Genomic DNA, 17,382 nt, shown 5'->3' on the forward strand with positions numbered 1-17,382 from the left:
GCACCTCTAAACTCTCTGGTTTGGCTCTGAAACCCAACAAGACAGACACAGACTTCAACGGACAATTAGAACTGCAAAAAAACCCAATTACTATCAACCTGCCTTCCATTGAGGACTTGTATACTGCACGAGTCAAAAGAGGGCTGTGAAATATTGACAGACCCCTCACATCCTGGACATAAATTGTTTCGACGCTATAGGGCACTACGTACTGTACCAAGTCAACAAGAACAGTTTTTTTCCCCCAGCGCCATCACTATGCTAAATAAATAATTCCTTCAACACTGTCAAACCATTCACTAAGGCTGCATTATTATTATATTGGTTCTCATCGTTCCTATCACCCATCCTTGCACTTATGACTGCATGACTGTAACTTTGTTGCTTGTATCCTTACGATTTATTGATTGTTTCCTAGTATGAATTGATTGCTTATTTGTACCCTACGACTATCATTAAGTGTTGTACCTTAGGATTCTTGACAAATGGATCTTTTCTTTATGTAACTGAGAGCAATGCACCAAACACAAACCTTGTATGTCCAATCACACTTGGCCTATAAAGATTCTATTCTATTCTATTCTATTCTATTCTATTCTATTCTATTCTACCCCCTCCGTGTCCGTGAATAGTTATTTATAAGCCTGCTCATTTGACATAGAGACTCTTTTACCATCTCAGAATAACAAGAGTTAAAACAGACCTTGGAGGTCTCCTAGTCTAGCCTAACCCCCTGCTCAAACAGGAGACCCTATTATTCCAGACAATCTCCCTAAAGAACAGTGAAAACTACAGGGGGGGGGAGAGACCTTAATAGTGATTACTGTGCCTTTTGGCACTAACTCTCTATGTTATTACAGCAACCTCATTTTGCTAAGCCTTCATTATATACAGTATAGCTGAAATCATCACAAACTCAAATCCCTTACTGTATGTACACTTCAATTATTGAAAGACGCATAGACAAAATGCTGACAAGGGACCTTGTGGCTGAAGGAGGCAATCCAAAGGCCAGAATTCTGTTCTAATATTTTTTCTTATGTATGTGTGTAACTCATACTAAGTTCAGACACAACTGAGGGAAAACAATAAAACCAAGTATTGAAAGGCCACATCTGATTCTGGGTAGTGATCAAACAGAGCTGTGACACCAACTTAAAGTCCCATTCAGAGCTGAGTGCAGTGAGTTATAGATCTAACTACTAGCTCATAACCTGGCATTGCCCGGGTATTTTTATAGGGGGGAAATGTCTGGACCAGACATAATTTCTAATGTTGGATTTTCCCCCTTACCGGAGGGAGCCTCCTTGTGGGAGTACTGTGAAGCTGTTACCATGGCAACTCCCACTGTGCTGTACAGTAGAAGCCATTTATGACAGTACAGTAGAAGCCATTGTAAGGCACAATAGGCTGTATCTTAACAGAACACAAACCCGGAGGGATGTGAGGGGGGTCCTACCCTCACAGTATTTGTTTCCAGAGAGTACGTCATGTGTAGCAAGTTTGGTGAAATTGCTTGCGGTGTTCCAGAGTTAGGGGTGCAAGGGTCTTGTAACTTGTCAGCTTTAAGACTGCACACTTCAATGCCAGAGTTCCTGAGCCAACATGACTGGAGGAGGAATTCTGGGAGTTGAAGTCCATAAGTCTTAAAGCTGTCACTCACTTAACAACTGGGGCAAGAAAGGTAATAAACGGAGCAAAACTCACTTAACAATGGACATTTTGGACTCAAATGAGGTTGCAAGTCGGGAGACTGCCTGTATTCAGTCTTTCCCCTCCAATCCAACCACCATAGCATTCCAAAGCCAGAATCATCCAAAATCACCTGCATGTTGTCATTTCATCTTGACAGGTTATAAGGATCCAGTTGTATTTATGTATGAATTAAGGGCTATGTTCCCACTGTGGAAGAAATATCCTTCTGGGTGCAGTTCCAAGTGGAGGAAAAAAAAAACACTGGATTCATGGAAGTGCTTGGAAAGAAGGTTTATTGATGAACAGGGTCACATGGCTTGATGTTGGGCAAAAAAAAGGGAAGAGATGCTGAGAGTGCCTGGGTTTTATGCCCTCTCTGGGCTTTGAATTGGAGCTTGTGTTCTGATTGGTTGTCAGCCAATCAGGTGGTTGGGGCCCTGCAGTGGTAATTTGTAGGCTATCTTTTGAGTCCTAGGCTTGGTTGGCTCTTGCTGAGTGATGATGTAATGAAAGGGCTTTGGGATTCCTATTATGGCTCTGCCTAAAGGAGGTAGATCTTTCTTATGTAGAATAGACTGGCCCAGCCCTTAATGCAGAGGTTAAATTCAGCAAGTTCTGACAGGTTCTGGAGAACCGGTAGTGGAAATTTTAGCAGTTCTGAGAACCGGTAATACCACCCCTGGCTGGCCCCAGAGTCGGGTGGGAATGGAGATTTTGCAGTATCCTTCCTCTACCATGCCTACCAGGCCACACCCACGAACCAGTAGTAAAAAAAAATGAATTTCACCACTGTCTTAATGGCCCATTGACAAAAGTGTGGCATGTGAGTTTTGCCACTCTTTTAGAAGAAATATTCTGCCCTTTTAATATTTCATTTTTCTAGGAGAGGGGTGGGTGCTGACTTCCTACACCTCCATGTGTATAAAAACCACGGTTTCTTCGTGGTTCATGTGGGTAATCCCCCCAGCTCTTTGCTGAACCAGAGCCAATCCAAATTTAGTGCTAGAGGTTGGCAACTTCTCGTGGGCAAGCCTTAGCATCCGGGCAGACTGGCAAAACCCACAGGAGGTGGAGAAAATCCAAGAAGACAGCCTTGTCATATGCCTGGAGGAAGCTGAAATCTTTTTTCCCCTGGGGTAGCGGTGGGTATTTGTTTTTAATGCCATGATAAGAGGAGATCCAATGGAAGCAGTTTCTGTCTTTTTCTCAAAATAATCAGCAGTGACTGCCAGGGGGCAACTCTAGGGCTGCAAAAAACCAAGTGTTTCCAACAACGCTTCTCCTCATAATAATATGACGTTTCTAGTCATAATTATGGCTTTCAAAGAAGGAATAAGAAATCATGCTGTGTTGTGCTCATTCCCTTCATTTCAGAAACAGTTTCCATCCGGTGTCTCACCACACAACGGAGTTGTTGGGCCAACTGAGTTACTTCTTTTCTGACTCTGGTTGGCCTATTTGTAGCCCCCCCCCCAAACTCATCTTTTATGTGTTTTCATTTGTTTTAATTTTACAGGGTGGGCTTCAAAAATTGCAGCAATGGGTTCGCTGCCAGTTGCTGGTGGGGTTTCCATGATGGGCATGGCCTAACTGGCCTCCTGCACCCATAGCAGTGGGGGGAGCGTTTTTTACCCTCCCAAGCTCTGGAGGCTTTTATCGAGCCTCTGGAGGGCAAAAACTGCTTCCCCTAGGCTCCGGAGGCTCTCCGGAGGCCGGAAACAGGCCCGTCTCCAGGTTTACGGAACCTCCAGTAGGCCTGTTTCCCCCCCGCCCTGAGCCTCCGCGTGGGCCCTGCACTTACCTGGCATGATGAGCGGGCCGTGTGGAGACTCCTGGAAAGGGTGGGGTGGGTGGGGTAGGGGCCAACAAGGAGTTTGGGGTTCGCCGAACTGCGCAGAATCTTCGCTAGAGGATCACCTGAACCCATGCGAACCCCCAGCAGGCCACCCCTGATTTTATATCATAATGATCTCGTAGAGCTTGGCATGTATGGTTCTTTGTGTCTCACCCCTAACTCCAGCTTCTTGATTTAAAGGAAGCCATGATGCCCTTCTTCCCACCTACCCATCTTGTCCCTGCTTTTCTTATAATTTGTTGGCATTCAAATCCTTAGGTCTTATGTTCTCACCCTCCAAGCCATCTGCAGTATCAATATGCCAACATAATTATTATAACTATTAGAGAAATACCTACTTTGAAAGTTGCCAAGGTACTACCATTTTACCATTAAATATCATTTCATTATTTTAACAGAATCACTGAATATCAGAGTTGGAAGGGACCTTAGAGGTCTTCTAGTCCAATCCTCTGCTCAAGCAGGAGTCCCAGAGGTGGTATTCAGCAGGTTCTGACCAGTTCTGGAGAACCGGTAGTGGAATTTTTGAGTAGTTTGGCGAACCAGTAAATACCACCTCTGATTGGCTCCACCCTCATCTATTCTTGCCTCCTGAGTCCCAGCTGATCGGGAAGGAATGGAGATTTTACAGTATCCTTCCCCTGCCATGCCTACAGAACCGGGAGTAAAAAAAATTGAATCCCACCCCTGAGGAGTCCCTATACTGTCCTGGACAAATGGCTGTCCAATCTCTTCTTTAAAGTTTCTGGTGTGAGGCGCACTCAAAACTTCTGGAGCCAAGCCGTTCTATTGATTGGTTCTCACTGCTGGGAAATTTCTCCTTAGTTCTAGGTTGGTTCTCTCTTCAATAAATTTCCATCCACTCTTCTGGTCCTGCCTTCAGATGCTTTGGAGAATAGGTTGACCCCGCTCTTCTTTGTGGCATGGAGATGCATGCATGGAGGAATGGTCACTTGGTAGCCGGGAGGTTTCCTTGGATAGCAAAGGCTCAGCTGTTGTTTCTGTTTTGCAAACCACCAAACAACTTCATAAAACACCAAAAACTTGAACTTAGATTGAGGGGTTCACCCACAAATGCGCGAACGACAAAAGCGCGCCTGACTAAACCGCGGTGACAAAACTGCGAATTCTAAAGCGCGCCGACGAATGAGCGCTGAAGCACGCCGACAACAGTGCGCTGACAGAAGCGCGCTGTAACCCTAACCCTAACCCTAACCCTAACCCTAACCCTAACCTAACCCTAAACCTAAACCTCACCTTAACTTAAATCACGCTTCTGTCAGCGCCCTGTTGTCGGCGCGTTGATGACATCGCGGTTTTAGCGCCGCGGTTTTGTCGGCGCACTTTTGTCGTTCGCGCATTTGTCGGGTCACGAGATTGAGGAACCACTAGAATGTATTTTTTTCCTGGGTGGGTGGGGGGCAGTTAGAGGGGGATTTTTTGCTAAAGTGGGATTGAAACTAGCTCAGGAGATGGCCTAATTTTGACAGTCTTCTGCAGAATTGCAGAATTGATTTGTTCATCGTGTCCCCTGTGCATTTCCTGCATTTCAGAGTTATTTCTTTTCTGCATTTCAAACTAGAAGACTTCTCTGTGTCAGCTGCAAATTAACAGATTAAAGAAGGCTTTAGAACTAGAAATGGCATGGGTGGAAGTGCTACAGAACTGGACTCTGGAGAAGGGGTTAAGACAAGAAGGGAAAATCTTAAACTTATGAAAAGATTACTGTTAAATCAGCAAGGCCATTTCCTCGAAGGAGGCATTTCTTCATCAATTCTCATATCAGATTTTGCCTGGCAGCTATTTTAAAAGCAGACCACAATATGCATCCATGGAGGCTTTTTAAATAACCCATGTCCTAAAAGGCTTATGCTTAAATCAATAAAAAAAAACTACAGAAGATAATGGTAAGAATGTTATATTTCTATTAAGTATTTCCTATTAACTTAACAACATTGACCTCTGATAAATGCAATGCACCAGAGATGCTAATGCATTTTGTTAAAGTCAAAAACTACAGGGTAATCACAAATGCTGGATTAGAATTCTTTTTTTGGGGGGGGGGGAAATCATAGAAACACGGGCATGGAAGGGACTTTGGAGGTCTTCTAATCCTAATTTACACATAATAAAAGTTGCTGGAACATATTTGTATTTATTAGTTTGTCAAACGTGCATAATAGCAGGTATTAATATAAACATGGACATGAATGAAAGACATTAATACAAATAAATGGGGACAGTAGGGCAGGGACGGTAGGCACGCTGGGGCGCTTATGCACGCTCCCTTTACGGACCTCTTAGGAGTGGGGTGAGGTCCATGGTAGACAGTTTAAGGTTGAAGCTGTGAGGGTTAGAGGGTGTCAGGTAGAGCATTCCAGGTGTTGACCACTCTGTTGCTGAAGTCGTATTTTCTGCAATCGGGTTTGGAACGGTTTACTTTGAGTTTGTATTGATTGTTTGCCTGTGTATTATTGAGGTTGAATCTGAAGAAGTCGTTGACAGGTGAGATGTTTTAGCAGACAATTTTGTGTACTGTGCTTAGATCATACCTCAGGTGGCGCAGCTCCTGATTGTCCAAGCCTAAAATTTCAAGCCTGGTGGCATAGGGAATTTTATTGTGAGTAGAGGAGCGGAGGACTCTTCTCGTGAAATACCTCTGGACCCGCTCAATCGTATTAATGTCCGAATACAGTGTGGATTCCAGGCAGATGAGCTGTATTCAAGAATTGGTCTGGCAAAGGTGTTACATACCCTAGTTAGCAATACAATGATACTGGAGAAGAAGCTTCGCAAAATTGGGTTAACAACTCTTAATGCTTTCGTAGCAATGCTGTTAGAGTGGGCTCTGGGGCTTAGATCGTTTGAAATGAATACGCCTAGGTCCTTGACAGAGTGAGGGTTGTCTACGAGGTTGTTTCACCCAAACTTGTATTTGGTGTTCTGATTTTTATTGCCAATGTGTAGGGCAGAGCATTTATTGGTGCTGCATAACGTGCCTGCATTATTTGGAAGGAGGCAGCAATGGATGTCTCTTAAGCCTTCTCCGTTTGTAATTGTCAGCTTTTGTGCAGACAATGACCCATTAGGCTATGGTGTTATGTATTGGATACAATATATAATTTAATTTGTGGACGTGTCAATTAAGGTAATTATAGAGTACAGATTCTGCATTATTCTGCAAATCACCTTTTTCTCTTCTTGCTGAATAATGTAATTTTATCTGAACATGATCTGAGACTTCTTGGGAACGCTTAGTCAAGGTTCAATTTCCTTTGAAAGAATAGCTGGCTGAACTAGAATGGTTTGGATGTGATTAGAAATGTCTTAGAGTAGGGGTGTCAAACTCAAGGCCCCGGGGTCGGATTCGGCCTGCGAGGTGTTTAGATATGGCCCACAGGCCACCCTGGAGACAGTGAAGGACTGGCCCGCAGGGCTTCTGCCAGTGAAACAGAACCCGGGAGGGTTTTGTGCAGCCCTCCCAAGCTCCATTTTCGCTGGCAGAAGGTTGCAGGAGGCAGCCCCAAAAAGAGGTCGGCAGCCCATTTTTGCTGGCAGAGTGATCATGCCACCACAGGTGCCCTCGACATGAGTGACATCAAGCTGGCCACACCCATCTTGGCACACATCCCAAAGCCCCCACACGGTCAAAAACAACCCTGATGTGGCCCTCAATGAAATCGAGTTTGACACCCCTGTCTTAAACCATTTGGGACAAGCAGTTTAAATACTCCATAAGAAAAAAGTATATTATGTTATCCGATTGTCATAAAAGGAACCCTAGCAAGTATGCTGGCTAGGGAATTCTGGCAGTTGAAGTCACACGCCTTAAATTGCCAGGGTTGGACACCCCTGATTTAGACAGTAGTTAAGATGGTGCCATTTTGCTTTGCAGAAAATCTAAATGACCACCTTATAGGAAAACCTTATAGATTTAGAATGCAATCCTGTTTTTCTTCCCAACTTGACCATGGACAGTAAAATTAATGATCATCTTGTAACCATTCAAAGAGTGGAAGCGTGTTAATTTCACTTTCCCTTCTCAGTCAACCCCTTAGCAATTGTACTATTTTACAGGCCAAATGGGACAATAAATATTTAGAACTAGCTGATAACCCGGTATTGCCTGGGTATTTATTTATAGGGGGAAATGTCTGGACCAAACATAATTTCTAATGTTGGATTTTCCCCCTTACCAGAGGGACCCCCCTTGTGGAGTATGGTGAAGTCATTACCATGGCAACTCCATTGTGCTGTACAGTAGGAGCAATTTTAAGGCACAACAGCCTGTTTCTTAACAGAACACACACCCGAGGGGTGTTATGAGTGCCTTACCCCTACAGTATTTGTCTCCAGAGAATAAATCATCTGTGTACCAAATCTGATTGCTCAAGGCATTCCAGAGTTATGTTCGAACAAACACATACACACACACAGCATATATATAATATATATATATATACTTAAAGTCACAACCCCTGGTATGCCCAAGTGTGGGAGGAAGGTCACACTTCCACTCTCTGTCATTAGGCTCGTCACAAGAGTCCATCCAGACAGAAACCCAATATTTTTACTGTTGCCTTTGTTATATTTGTGTTTTATTTGTGCTGATAAATAAATAAAGGAAGACTAGTATAGATCTATTTCAAGCTATTTAGCTCTCATCAGCTAGCCATATCCTTACTGGGATTCGAACCTGTGCTCTATTGCCTCCCTGGGAGGCAATAGAGCACAGGTTCGAATCCCAGTAAGGATATGGCTAGCTGATGAGAGCTAAATAGCTTGAAATAGATCTATAGTCTTCCTTTTTATTTATCAGCACAAATAAAAACACACACATAATATATATATATATTATATACACACACACACACACACACACACACACACACACACACATATATATATATAATATATATATATATATATATATATTTAGTGTCACAACCCCTGGTATGCCCCAATTATGGGAGGAAGCTAACTGCTTCCATTATCTGTCTATTGGCTTGTCACAAGAGTCCATCACGACAGGAACCCAATATTTTTACTGTTGCCTTTGTTACATTTGTGGTATTTGTGCTGATAAATAAATAAAGGGAGACTAGTATAGATCTATTTCAAGCTATTTAGCTCTCATCAGCTAACCATACCCTTACTGGGATTCAAACCATCCATCCATCCTATATATAAATATATATGGATGGATGGATGGAGGATGAGAGAGAAGTGGGAGGTCTTTCCATCAGTGCTATAGCAAACATCACTGTAGCCCACAATCACTTTTTATGTGATGTGGGCTATACATCTGATTCCCCTGATTCCAAGCTTTTACAGTTTTCCTAAAAGAAAAAGATACAAGCTACCTGTCTACATGCTTACATTGTTTATGCCATGTTCAGATTCATTGGAAGGCTTACAAAAGCAAGTAATGTGAGGACCTTTCTGAGATCTGCAGACCACATCACTTAATGTACAAATACAGGTAGTCCTTAACTTATGACCACAACTGAGCCCCAAAGTTCTGCTGCTAAGCAAGTCAGTTATTCAGTGAGTTTTGCCTCATTTCACAACCTTTCTAGCCACAGTTGCTAAGCGAATCACTGCAGTTGTTAAGTGAATCACATGGTCATTAAGCAAATCCTGCCTTCCCCCATTATCTTTGTCCTTGTCAGAGCTGGCTGGGAAGGTCACAAATGGTGATCACATGACTCTGGGACAGTGAAACTGTCATAAGTACATGCCAGTTGCCAAGTGCTTGAATTTTGATTGTGTGGACCATGGGGATGCTGCAATAGTTGAAGTGTGAAAACTGGTCATGACACTTTTTTCAGTGCCGTGGTAACTTTGAAGAGTCCCTAACTGGATGGTCGTAAGTCAAGGACTACGGTAACTACTACTTCCTATTTTGTTAATAAACATCACATTAAGAGGTGAGAAAAAGCATCGATAGGAAATAAACTGGATAGAATGACTCTGTGGTGTGCTTACTTGTTGAGTACAACTTCCTTTATGCTACACAAAATGTTCTTTCGATAATGATATCAATTTTTCCAATGAATACTTTCAAACTGCTGGCCCAGAGTCATAAAGACACAGGAGCTGCTTTTTCGATATAAGTGTTTGTTAGAGTAGGCAGTTTTCATATCCTCTGCTCTGGCCATGTTCTGAAACACATTGGTGTTGCTGTTATGAACACACCAGTCACAGAATCCCATGTTATTAAAGCCAAGCCAACTATGCTAAAAGATTGAAAAGTAGTAAGGCATTTCTGGTCTGGAAATGAACTCCTAAACAGAGTTCAGTACTGATGTGACAGTATTGATGTGTGAGTTACACATCTTGTGCTCTAACAACCTGGGTAGTCACAATGACTGCATCAGGGAGAGCAGGGGTAAGGGGTCATTAAGTGAGGCGATCACATGGGCACTTAATACCCTCATGACTTGTGACCATAATAGGCAGGCTCCATTTTGGCCATAACTCGATGTCACACTAATATAGTTTAATATTAATAGGTGTTACTTTATTTTAATATATTCTGACATGGATTAATTTCAAATAAAGAATGATTGCTTTAACTTATAATAAACATTCTTCATAGAAATTTGGCTGCGGGCCAGAATTGTATTTGCACAGTACTGGAAAAGTGTTCCTACAAATGAGAACGTGATTAGGAGAACATTAAGAATGTGCAGAAATGAATAGGTTAACACTTGCACTTAAAGAGAAGGAGCAAAGCAAATATTATAGGATATAGGAACTATTCTACTGATAGTTAGAAATAAATATGAAGTTAGAAATGAAAGTAGACTAGTGAACTATAGAAAATATATTAATATAATTAAATAATTCAAGAAGAGGATTGTTATAATATCAGATATGTTATGTATATCACTATTGTCATGAGCACATAAATAATGAGTATGGTTGTAAATTTTAACTGTTATTGCACAAGATATTTATATCCAGACAACACACTGTTTAATGGAAGATGGATTTTTTGTATTAAAATAAAATATAAAATAAAATAAATTGTGACAAAAACAAAAAAAATTGGCTGCTGGCAGAGGAAAACTTCCAAAATGTTTTAATTGCTAAATATTCTCATATTATGTAAACCAATAGATACCAATCAGTGGTGGGTTTCAATTTTTTTTAGAACCTCTTCTGTAGGTGTGGCCTGCTTTATGGGAGTGGCTTGCTGGCCATGTGACCAGGTGGGAGTGGCTTGGCAGTCATGTGACTGGGTGGGCACGGCCAACTTGTAAAATGCGGTGAAACTCACTTAACAATGCTCTTGCTTAGCAACCAAAATGTTGGCTCAGAAACTCTGGCATTTGAAGCATGCAAGTCTTAAAACTGTCAAGTTACAAGACCCTTGCACCCCTCACCCTTTAGAAAAAAAACCCAGGGATGTTCAAACATGACAATTTTAAAATTTTAAGGTTTAGATAGGACTCTAGAGGCGGGTGGGGCAATTGGTGAGCCAGCCAATCAGTGAGCGGCGGGCGGGGCAAGCGTGGTGTGGACAGGCAGGGGGAGAGAGCTGGAAACGGTTCTAAATGGCACCGTAGATTTGTGGAACCTCTTCTATAGAAGAGGTTAGCACTGGCAGGAAGCCACCCCTGATACCGATTCAGTAGAATTTACTCCTAGGTACCATATTTTTCAGCGTATAAGACACACCATTTTCCCTCAAAAAAGAGGGTGAAAATCTGGGTGCGTCTTATACACTGAATACAGCATTTTTTTGCCTCCTGAAACCCCGCCCCCTTTGCAAAAATGGCTGTGCATAGCCTTTAAGAGGCTTATAGAGTTCTTCTGGGGGCTGGAGAGGGCAAAAATGAGCGAAAAATGGGCCATTGTTTACTCATTTTCCCCCCCAGCTCCCAGAAGCACTCTATAAGCCTTCTAAAGGCTATGTATACCCTTTCCTTGACAAAAAATGGGCCCATTTTCATGAAAAATGGGCTGTTTTTTGCTCATTTTTGCCCTCCCAGCCCTCAGGAGCACTCTACAAGCCTCCTAAAGTCTATGCATGCCCCCCCCTTTTTTTGTGCAAAAAATGGGCCCGTTTTCACAAAAAACAGGCAGTTTTGGAGAGGTCTTGCAGAGTGCAAAAACTTTTTTTAAAAAAATTTCATCTTCAAAGTCTTGGTGCGTCTTATACTCTGAAAAATACGGTAAATGATGCCCCCCCCCCCCCCATTGAAACAATGCTGCAAATCACCCTTGTTCTTCGGGAATAACTGATTCTGGTAAGATTTTTACTCTGAGTAGAACTTCTACTCTGTCTGCAGAGGAAACACTGGCTTCCTGTAGCAACTACTAAATCAAGAGTGTAGAATTAGGATCTAGGCTTTGTTAGTAGAGGTGTCCCTTATCTGAGTTCAGGAAGTCGTGATGCAAGGAAAGGGTTGGGTTTTGAGGTTTGGAAACCTTTTGTAAAGGCAACCACTCGCCTGCCCCTGTTTCATTTCCACATCAGCAGTGACGGTTGGCGGAGTGTGGAGGTGCCCAAGCCAAATTGAAGATGCCTGTCAAACCTATGGGGAGGATCTTTGTAGCTCTTGGTGTAATCCTCCTTCTGGGATGCCCAGGACAAGGTAAAATTTCTGGCGGCTGTTCTTTTCCTAATCTCTTCGTTAAGATGTGTTGACAAAGATGAGATTTGCACAGCAATTCTGTACATGTTGATTCAGGAATAGGCATCCGAGAGTTCAGGTGGGCTTTACATCCGAAGAAACAAGGACCGAATCGCTCCCAAATTTGGGCTCTGGCAGGTGTTCTTCTCCACTTAGCAAGTGACAGCTATATCCCTTCTCCAAATAGGCATGAGGGGGCTCATAAGTTCAGTGGACTTATGAAGGTATGCATTCTTCAGACAATAGGTGTAATCCCTGAAGTTTAATAAGTGCAAAAAAGTGACTTTGTTAAAGGGAAGAAAACGGAGGCTTGGAGTGTTTCTTGATGATTATGTTGGCGTTTAATATTTCTATTTGTTGTTCTGTCACACAATGGTCAGATATGGGAAATTCCATTCTATACCCTACAATGAGCGTTTCTGCCTTTGTGGAGCGACAGAGGTAAAAGACCTGGCTCACATCCTATTTGATTGTTGTTTGTATAAGGGGGTGAGAGACAAGGACCTTGGTCTATATGCCAAATGAATGACCCATTGGAACCCCCATATCAAAACAACTTACCTTATATGCGGCCCGAACTGGAAAATAACATTTAACACAGCACAGGACTTAAACAAAATGGTTCAGTTGAGATCGGCATATGTAGGACTGATTGGGGTAGATTGCAGGGGTAACATTGAAATATAATTTTATCAGATATTATCTATATCTTAAATTATTGTACTCTATTCCAATTTTATTTTAGTCTGTATTTTATTCCGATTCCATTTTAAATTGTATTTTATTCCGATTCCATTTTAAATCATATTTTATTCCAATTCCAAATTTTAGTAAATTTGTTTCTGGAACTTTGCACTTTGATATGGCCCAAGGGCCAATCAATAAAGACTCAATGTCTTTAAACATTTTCAAGGGCTCTTCTGTTTTTTTGAGCAGGATGAGGAAATTGTCCCCCTACCCTCATATAGGATCAGTGTCCTTAGGAGTGCTCACCATATTCCATGTGGTCTCTTTAGCAGCTATGGAGGTGGAGGCTGGGTGGGGTTTTCTTTTTTTTCAATAAGTTCCATTTTATAGTGGGAAGGTGTTTTAATCATAAAGGTTGGGAGCCACAGTTGAGTAAAAAAGTACATTTCCTTACGCAATTAAAAATAGGATTGTCTTAAAGAGGAACTTATTTTCTTGCAAGTAGTAATACAAACAATATTAAGGGTAATAATAAGAGTAATAAATTTAATCCACCCAAAATTATAATCTCTGGAAGACTGATTACAGAACTAACTACACAAATTTGGAAGGAGTAAAGCATACGGTTTTACCATTATAAAAAAAAATATCTCTATTATAATTGTTAACTGTATCTTAAAATATGCTGCATGTGATAAAATTACAGGAAAGTTAAATTCCAAAAGTGGTTTAATGTGACACTAGCTGAGGGCACTTTTATTTATATATGTATTCAGAACCAAGGGTGGCTCAGTGGCTAAATGCTGAGCTTGTTGCTCGAAAGGTCAGCAGTTCGGCAGTTGAATCCCTAGTGCCACATAACGGAGTGAGCTTCCGTTACTTGTCCCAGCTTCTGCCAACCTAGCAGTTCTAAAGCAGGAAAAAATGCAAGTAGAAAAATAGGAACCACCTTTAGTGGGAAGGTAACAGCGTTCCATGCACCGTCAGCGTTTAGTCATGCTGGCCACATGACCACGGAGACGTCTTCAGACAGCGCTGGCTCTTCGGCTTTGAAACGGAGATGAACACTGCCCCCTAGAATCAGGAACTAGCACATATGTGCGAGGGAATCTTTACCTTTACCTTATCCAGAACGAAGAATCTACTGGACAACCCAATTTTATACATGTTTACTCAGATGTCTATGAAAATTCTCAATCAGCCAGACCATAGTTATCTGACAGGTGCTTTTCTGAAAGGCAACTGGGCTTTCTCAATTTTTTTTTCTTGAAAACATTTGCTTCTCACCCAAGAAGCCTCATCAGTTCTGACTGAATGGTTGGGATTGTTTTCCTCACTATTCAGTCTGAACTGAAGAAGCTTCTTGGATGAGAAGTGAAATGTTTTAAAGGGAAAAAAACCAAGAAAGTCCAGTTTCCTTTTGGAAAACCACCTTGAGGACATGTTTACTCAGAATTTAATAGGATTTACACTGAACTAGCTGCTGCAGTCTAAGTCTACAATCCAGTAAAGCTGTAAAGATTGATCTGCTAGTTATGTGCCAAAGACATTTGTTCTGTGCCAGTTATGTAGAGAAACATTCAAAATGTTAATTGGATTTTTTTTTAAAGTTACATTATCCCTTTTTAGTTCTTGGATATCTGAGCTGCAAAACTCCTTATGTCTGCTAGATGGCAGCAGTGTGATACAATTTTCTGGTTCATTATTACCATTCTATGCCCTCTGGAATCGGCCTGAATTGTGGTGCAATAGACCATATTAAATTAAAAACACAACTCTACATATCCAGTTAAATATGTTTTCACACTTCCCCTTGTGAGGAAAAACAAAATGACCAGGAACAGATTTGCGATATAATGGTTATTTTATATTTATATATATATATATATATATATATATATATATATATATATATATATATATATATATATATATATATATATATATATATATATATATGACTGTGTGTGTGAGCATAACTCGGGAATGCCTAGGGCGCTGAAATGAAAAGGACTGAATTATATCTATAGTGCCAAGTCACAGTACTTTTGATAGTGATAGTGTGCATTTTGGATTCAAGTTCTCTTAAGATACAGCCCGTTATGCCTTAAAATGGCTTTCTACTGTACAGCACAGTGGAGTTGCCAAGGTAACAGCTTCACAGTACTCCACAACGGAGCTCCCTCTAATACAGGATTCGGATAAATACAAAGCTGGGCTATGGCAGGTTATCAACTAGTCAAGAATAAAGATGATTTTAAGTCAGTGTTTGCTATTGGCTTACAAATGGTGGTTTGTTTGGGGAGTTAATTATAATCCTGAGTATAATGGGAAGTTACACATTAGACTTTTAGAAAGGCAAACATGCTCCCTTGACCACACAGTTTATAAGGATGTTTTATTCTGTTTCTTTCTGCTTGGCATCTTTTAAGAAACAACGTTAGCAGCTCATTTGGCATATTAGCAAGATATTTGAAAAAGTATTTTTTTTCTGTTAGAGCATTAGGTTTGTCTGTGATTCAAAGGAAATTGGTGTAAGTGTGAAGAAATTGAGGTCTCTTGTTCTTTACATGTTACCACACAGGATGCTTTTACCGTCTTTATTCAGAACAAACTTCCACTTTTAGTGAGCTAAATTCCTGTTGGATATCTGAGTACAATTTTCAAAAGCCAAAAGATAACTCACAAATTATCCAAATATTTCATATTTTTCCAACTCCAGTTTCATTTTTAAGATGCTGATTTTTCTCGGCTCAGTCAGAGGTGCTTCTGGACATAGGACAGTGACAATAGTAAGGTCATGCCATTTGCAAAAGTACCATGAACACAATCACCCCTTAAAGAGCAACCCAGGGAGGCAATTTCAAGGCCATTTGTCCATTAGTGATTTATAGATACTCAGCTTTTGCAATTTATATTATCCTGGTGAGATAAAGTCTAGAATTCCTGATGCTTTCTGAGCTTGGATGCGCTTGCTTGCACATGACTGATGATGTTAGCTAGTTGGGTAATGAAGTGTCTGCAAGAGAGCAACTAAGCTCAGAGAGCACCAAGAATTTCACAATTCAATGCTTAGCAATAGAATAGAATAGAATAGAATAGAATAGAATAAAATAGAAGTGTGATTGGACACACAAGGAATTTGGTGCATATGCTTTCAGTGTACATAAAAAGACAAGATACATTCGTCAAGAATAATAAGGTACAACACTGAATGTTGTAATAAGGTACAACACCTAGGGTACAAATAAGCAATCAGAAAGCAATCAATATCAATATAATCATAAGGATACAAGCAACAAAGTTACAGTCCTGCAGTCATAAGCGAAAGGAGATTGGTGATAGGAACGATGAGAAGACTAATAGTACTTGTAATGCAGGACTTAGTGAATAGTGTTGAGAAAATTATTTGTTTAGCCGAGTGATGGCGTTCGGGAAATAACTGTTCTTGTGTCTAGTTGTCTTGGTGTGCAGTGCACTATAGCTCTATAGTTTTAAGGGTAGGAGTTGAAACAATTTTTGTCCAGGATGTCAGGGGTCTGTAAATATTTTCATGGCCCTCTTTTTGACTCGTGCAGTATACAGGTCCTTGATGGAAGGCAGGTTGGCAGTAATTGTTTTTTCCCCAGTTCTGATTATCCTCTGAAGTCTGTGTCTGTCTTGTTGGGTTGCAGAACCAAACCAGGCAGATATTCTGTTTTATTGGAGATGAAGTCTGTCTCCAACAGGCATCTGTAACTATGGGGAAATAGTAGAGCGATGCTGCACGATGCTAGAAATCACTAGGTCTAAAGTCACTCAATAAATATTAAGCATGGAAGACTGATTAATGTTGTGGAGGTTGGATAGAATAGCTTTGTGAAAGCCATGGCTGACTGGCTGAAACAATGAAGAAAGGCACCCAGTATTAAATATTAACTATGAAAAAGGCTTTCACACTGTCCAAAATTTTCCCTTTTGTACCAGTCTTATTGATACCTCTGATAATTCACAAAGAAATTTCTGATGCAGCAAATCTTCCAGTTACACTTTCACAGCTGAGCGAATTTAATTATGAGTTGATTTAATTGTATACGCTGCAGTGTGCAATTAAGCTGGGCTACTTGCTGAGCTCTTCCTCTTCTTGTGTTATTTCTCTCATATATAATATCATAATGTACCATTTTGGATGCAACCCGCTCAACTCTGGAGCATGGCTTTGTGATAAAAAGAGTGTTAATCCAGCATATCTCTCCTCCACTCTGTCAGTTTGAAAGCCAGGCATAGCTCAACTCTCTTTTGTAACTTCCTTCAGGTTTACAATTAGGCGGCTGCTGAAGAAAGACAAGTGATGTAAAATCCTGCAGCTTGGGAGGGAGTCAGATTAATCCATTTGGGTTCTTAATCAGCTAGTGTTGATGGCAAAAGTTATCCTTCATAGCTAGCATAAGAGAGTTTTCTGAAGCTACAGTTGAAGATATGGATTGATAGTTCTAATCTAAGAAATCAACTTCCATGGTT

General features: G+C 41.0%; 1 protein-coding gene across 1 annotated transcript in view; it reads right to left on the reverse strand.

Moving 5' to 3' along the window:
- Nucleotides 1–17,382, reverse strand: part of LOC116518328 (vacuolar protein sorting-associated protein 26A) — a 176,083-nt gene that overhangs the window by 132,553 nt on the left and 26,148 nt on the right. The window lies entirely within an intron of this gene.

Source organism: Thamnophis elegans, chromosome 15, assembly GCF_009769535.1.
Source record: "Thamnophis elegans isolate rThaEle1 chromosome 15, rThaEle1.pri, whole genome shotgun sequence".
Taxonomy (NCBI): Eukaryota; Metazoa; Chordata; class Lepidosauria; order Squamata; family Colubridae; genus Thamnophis; species Thamnophis elegans.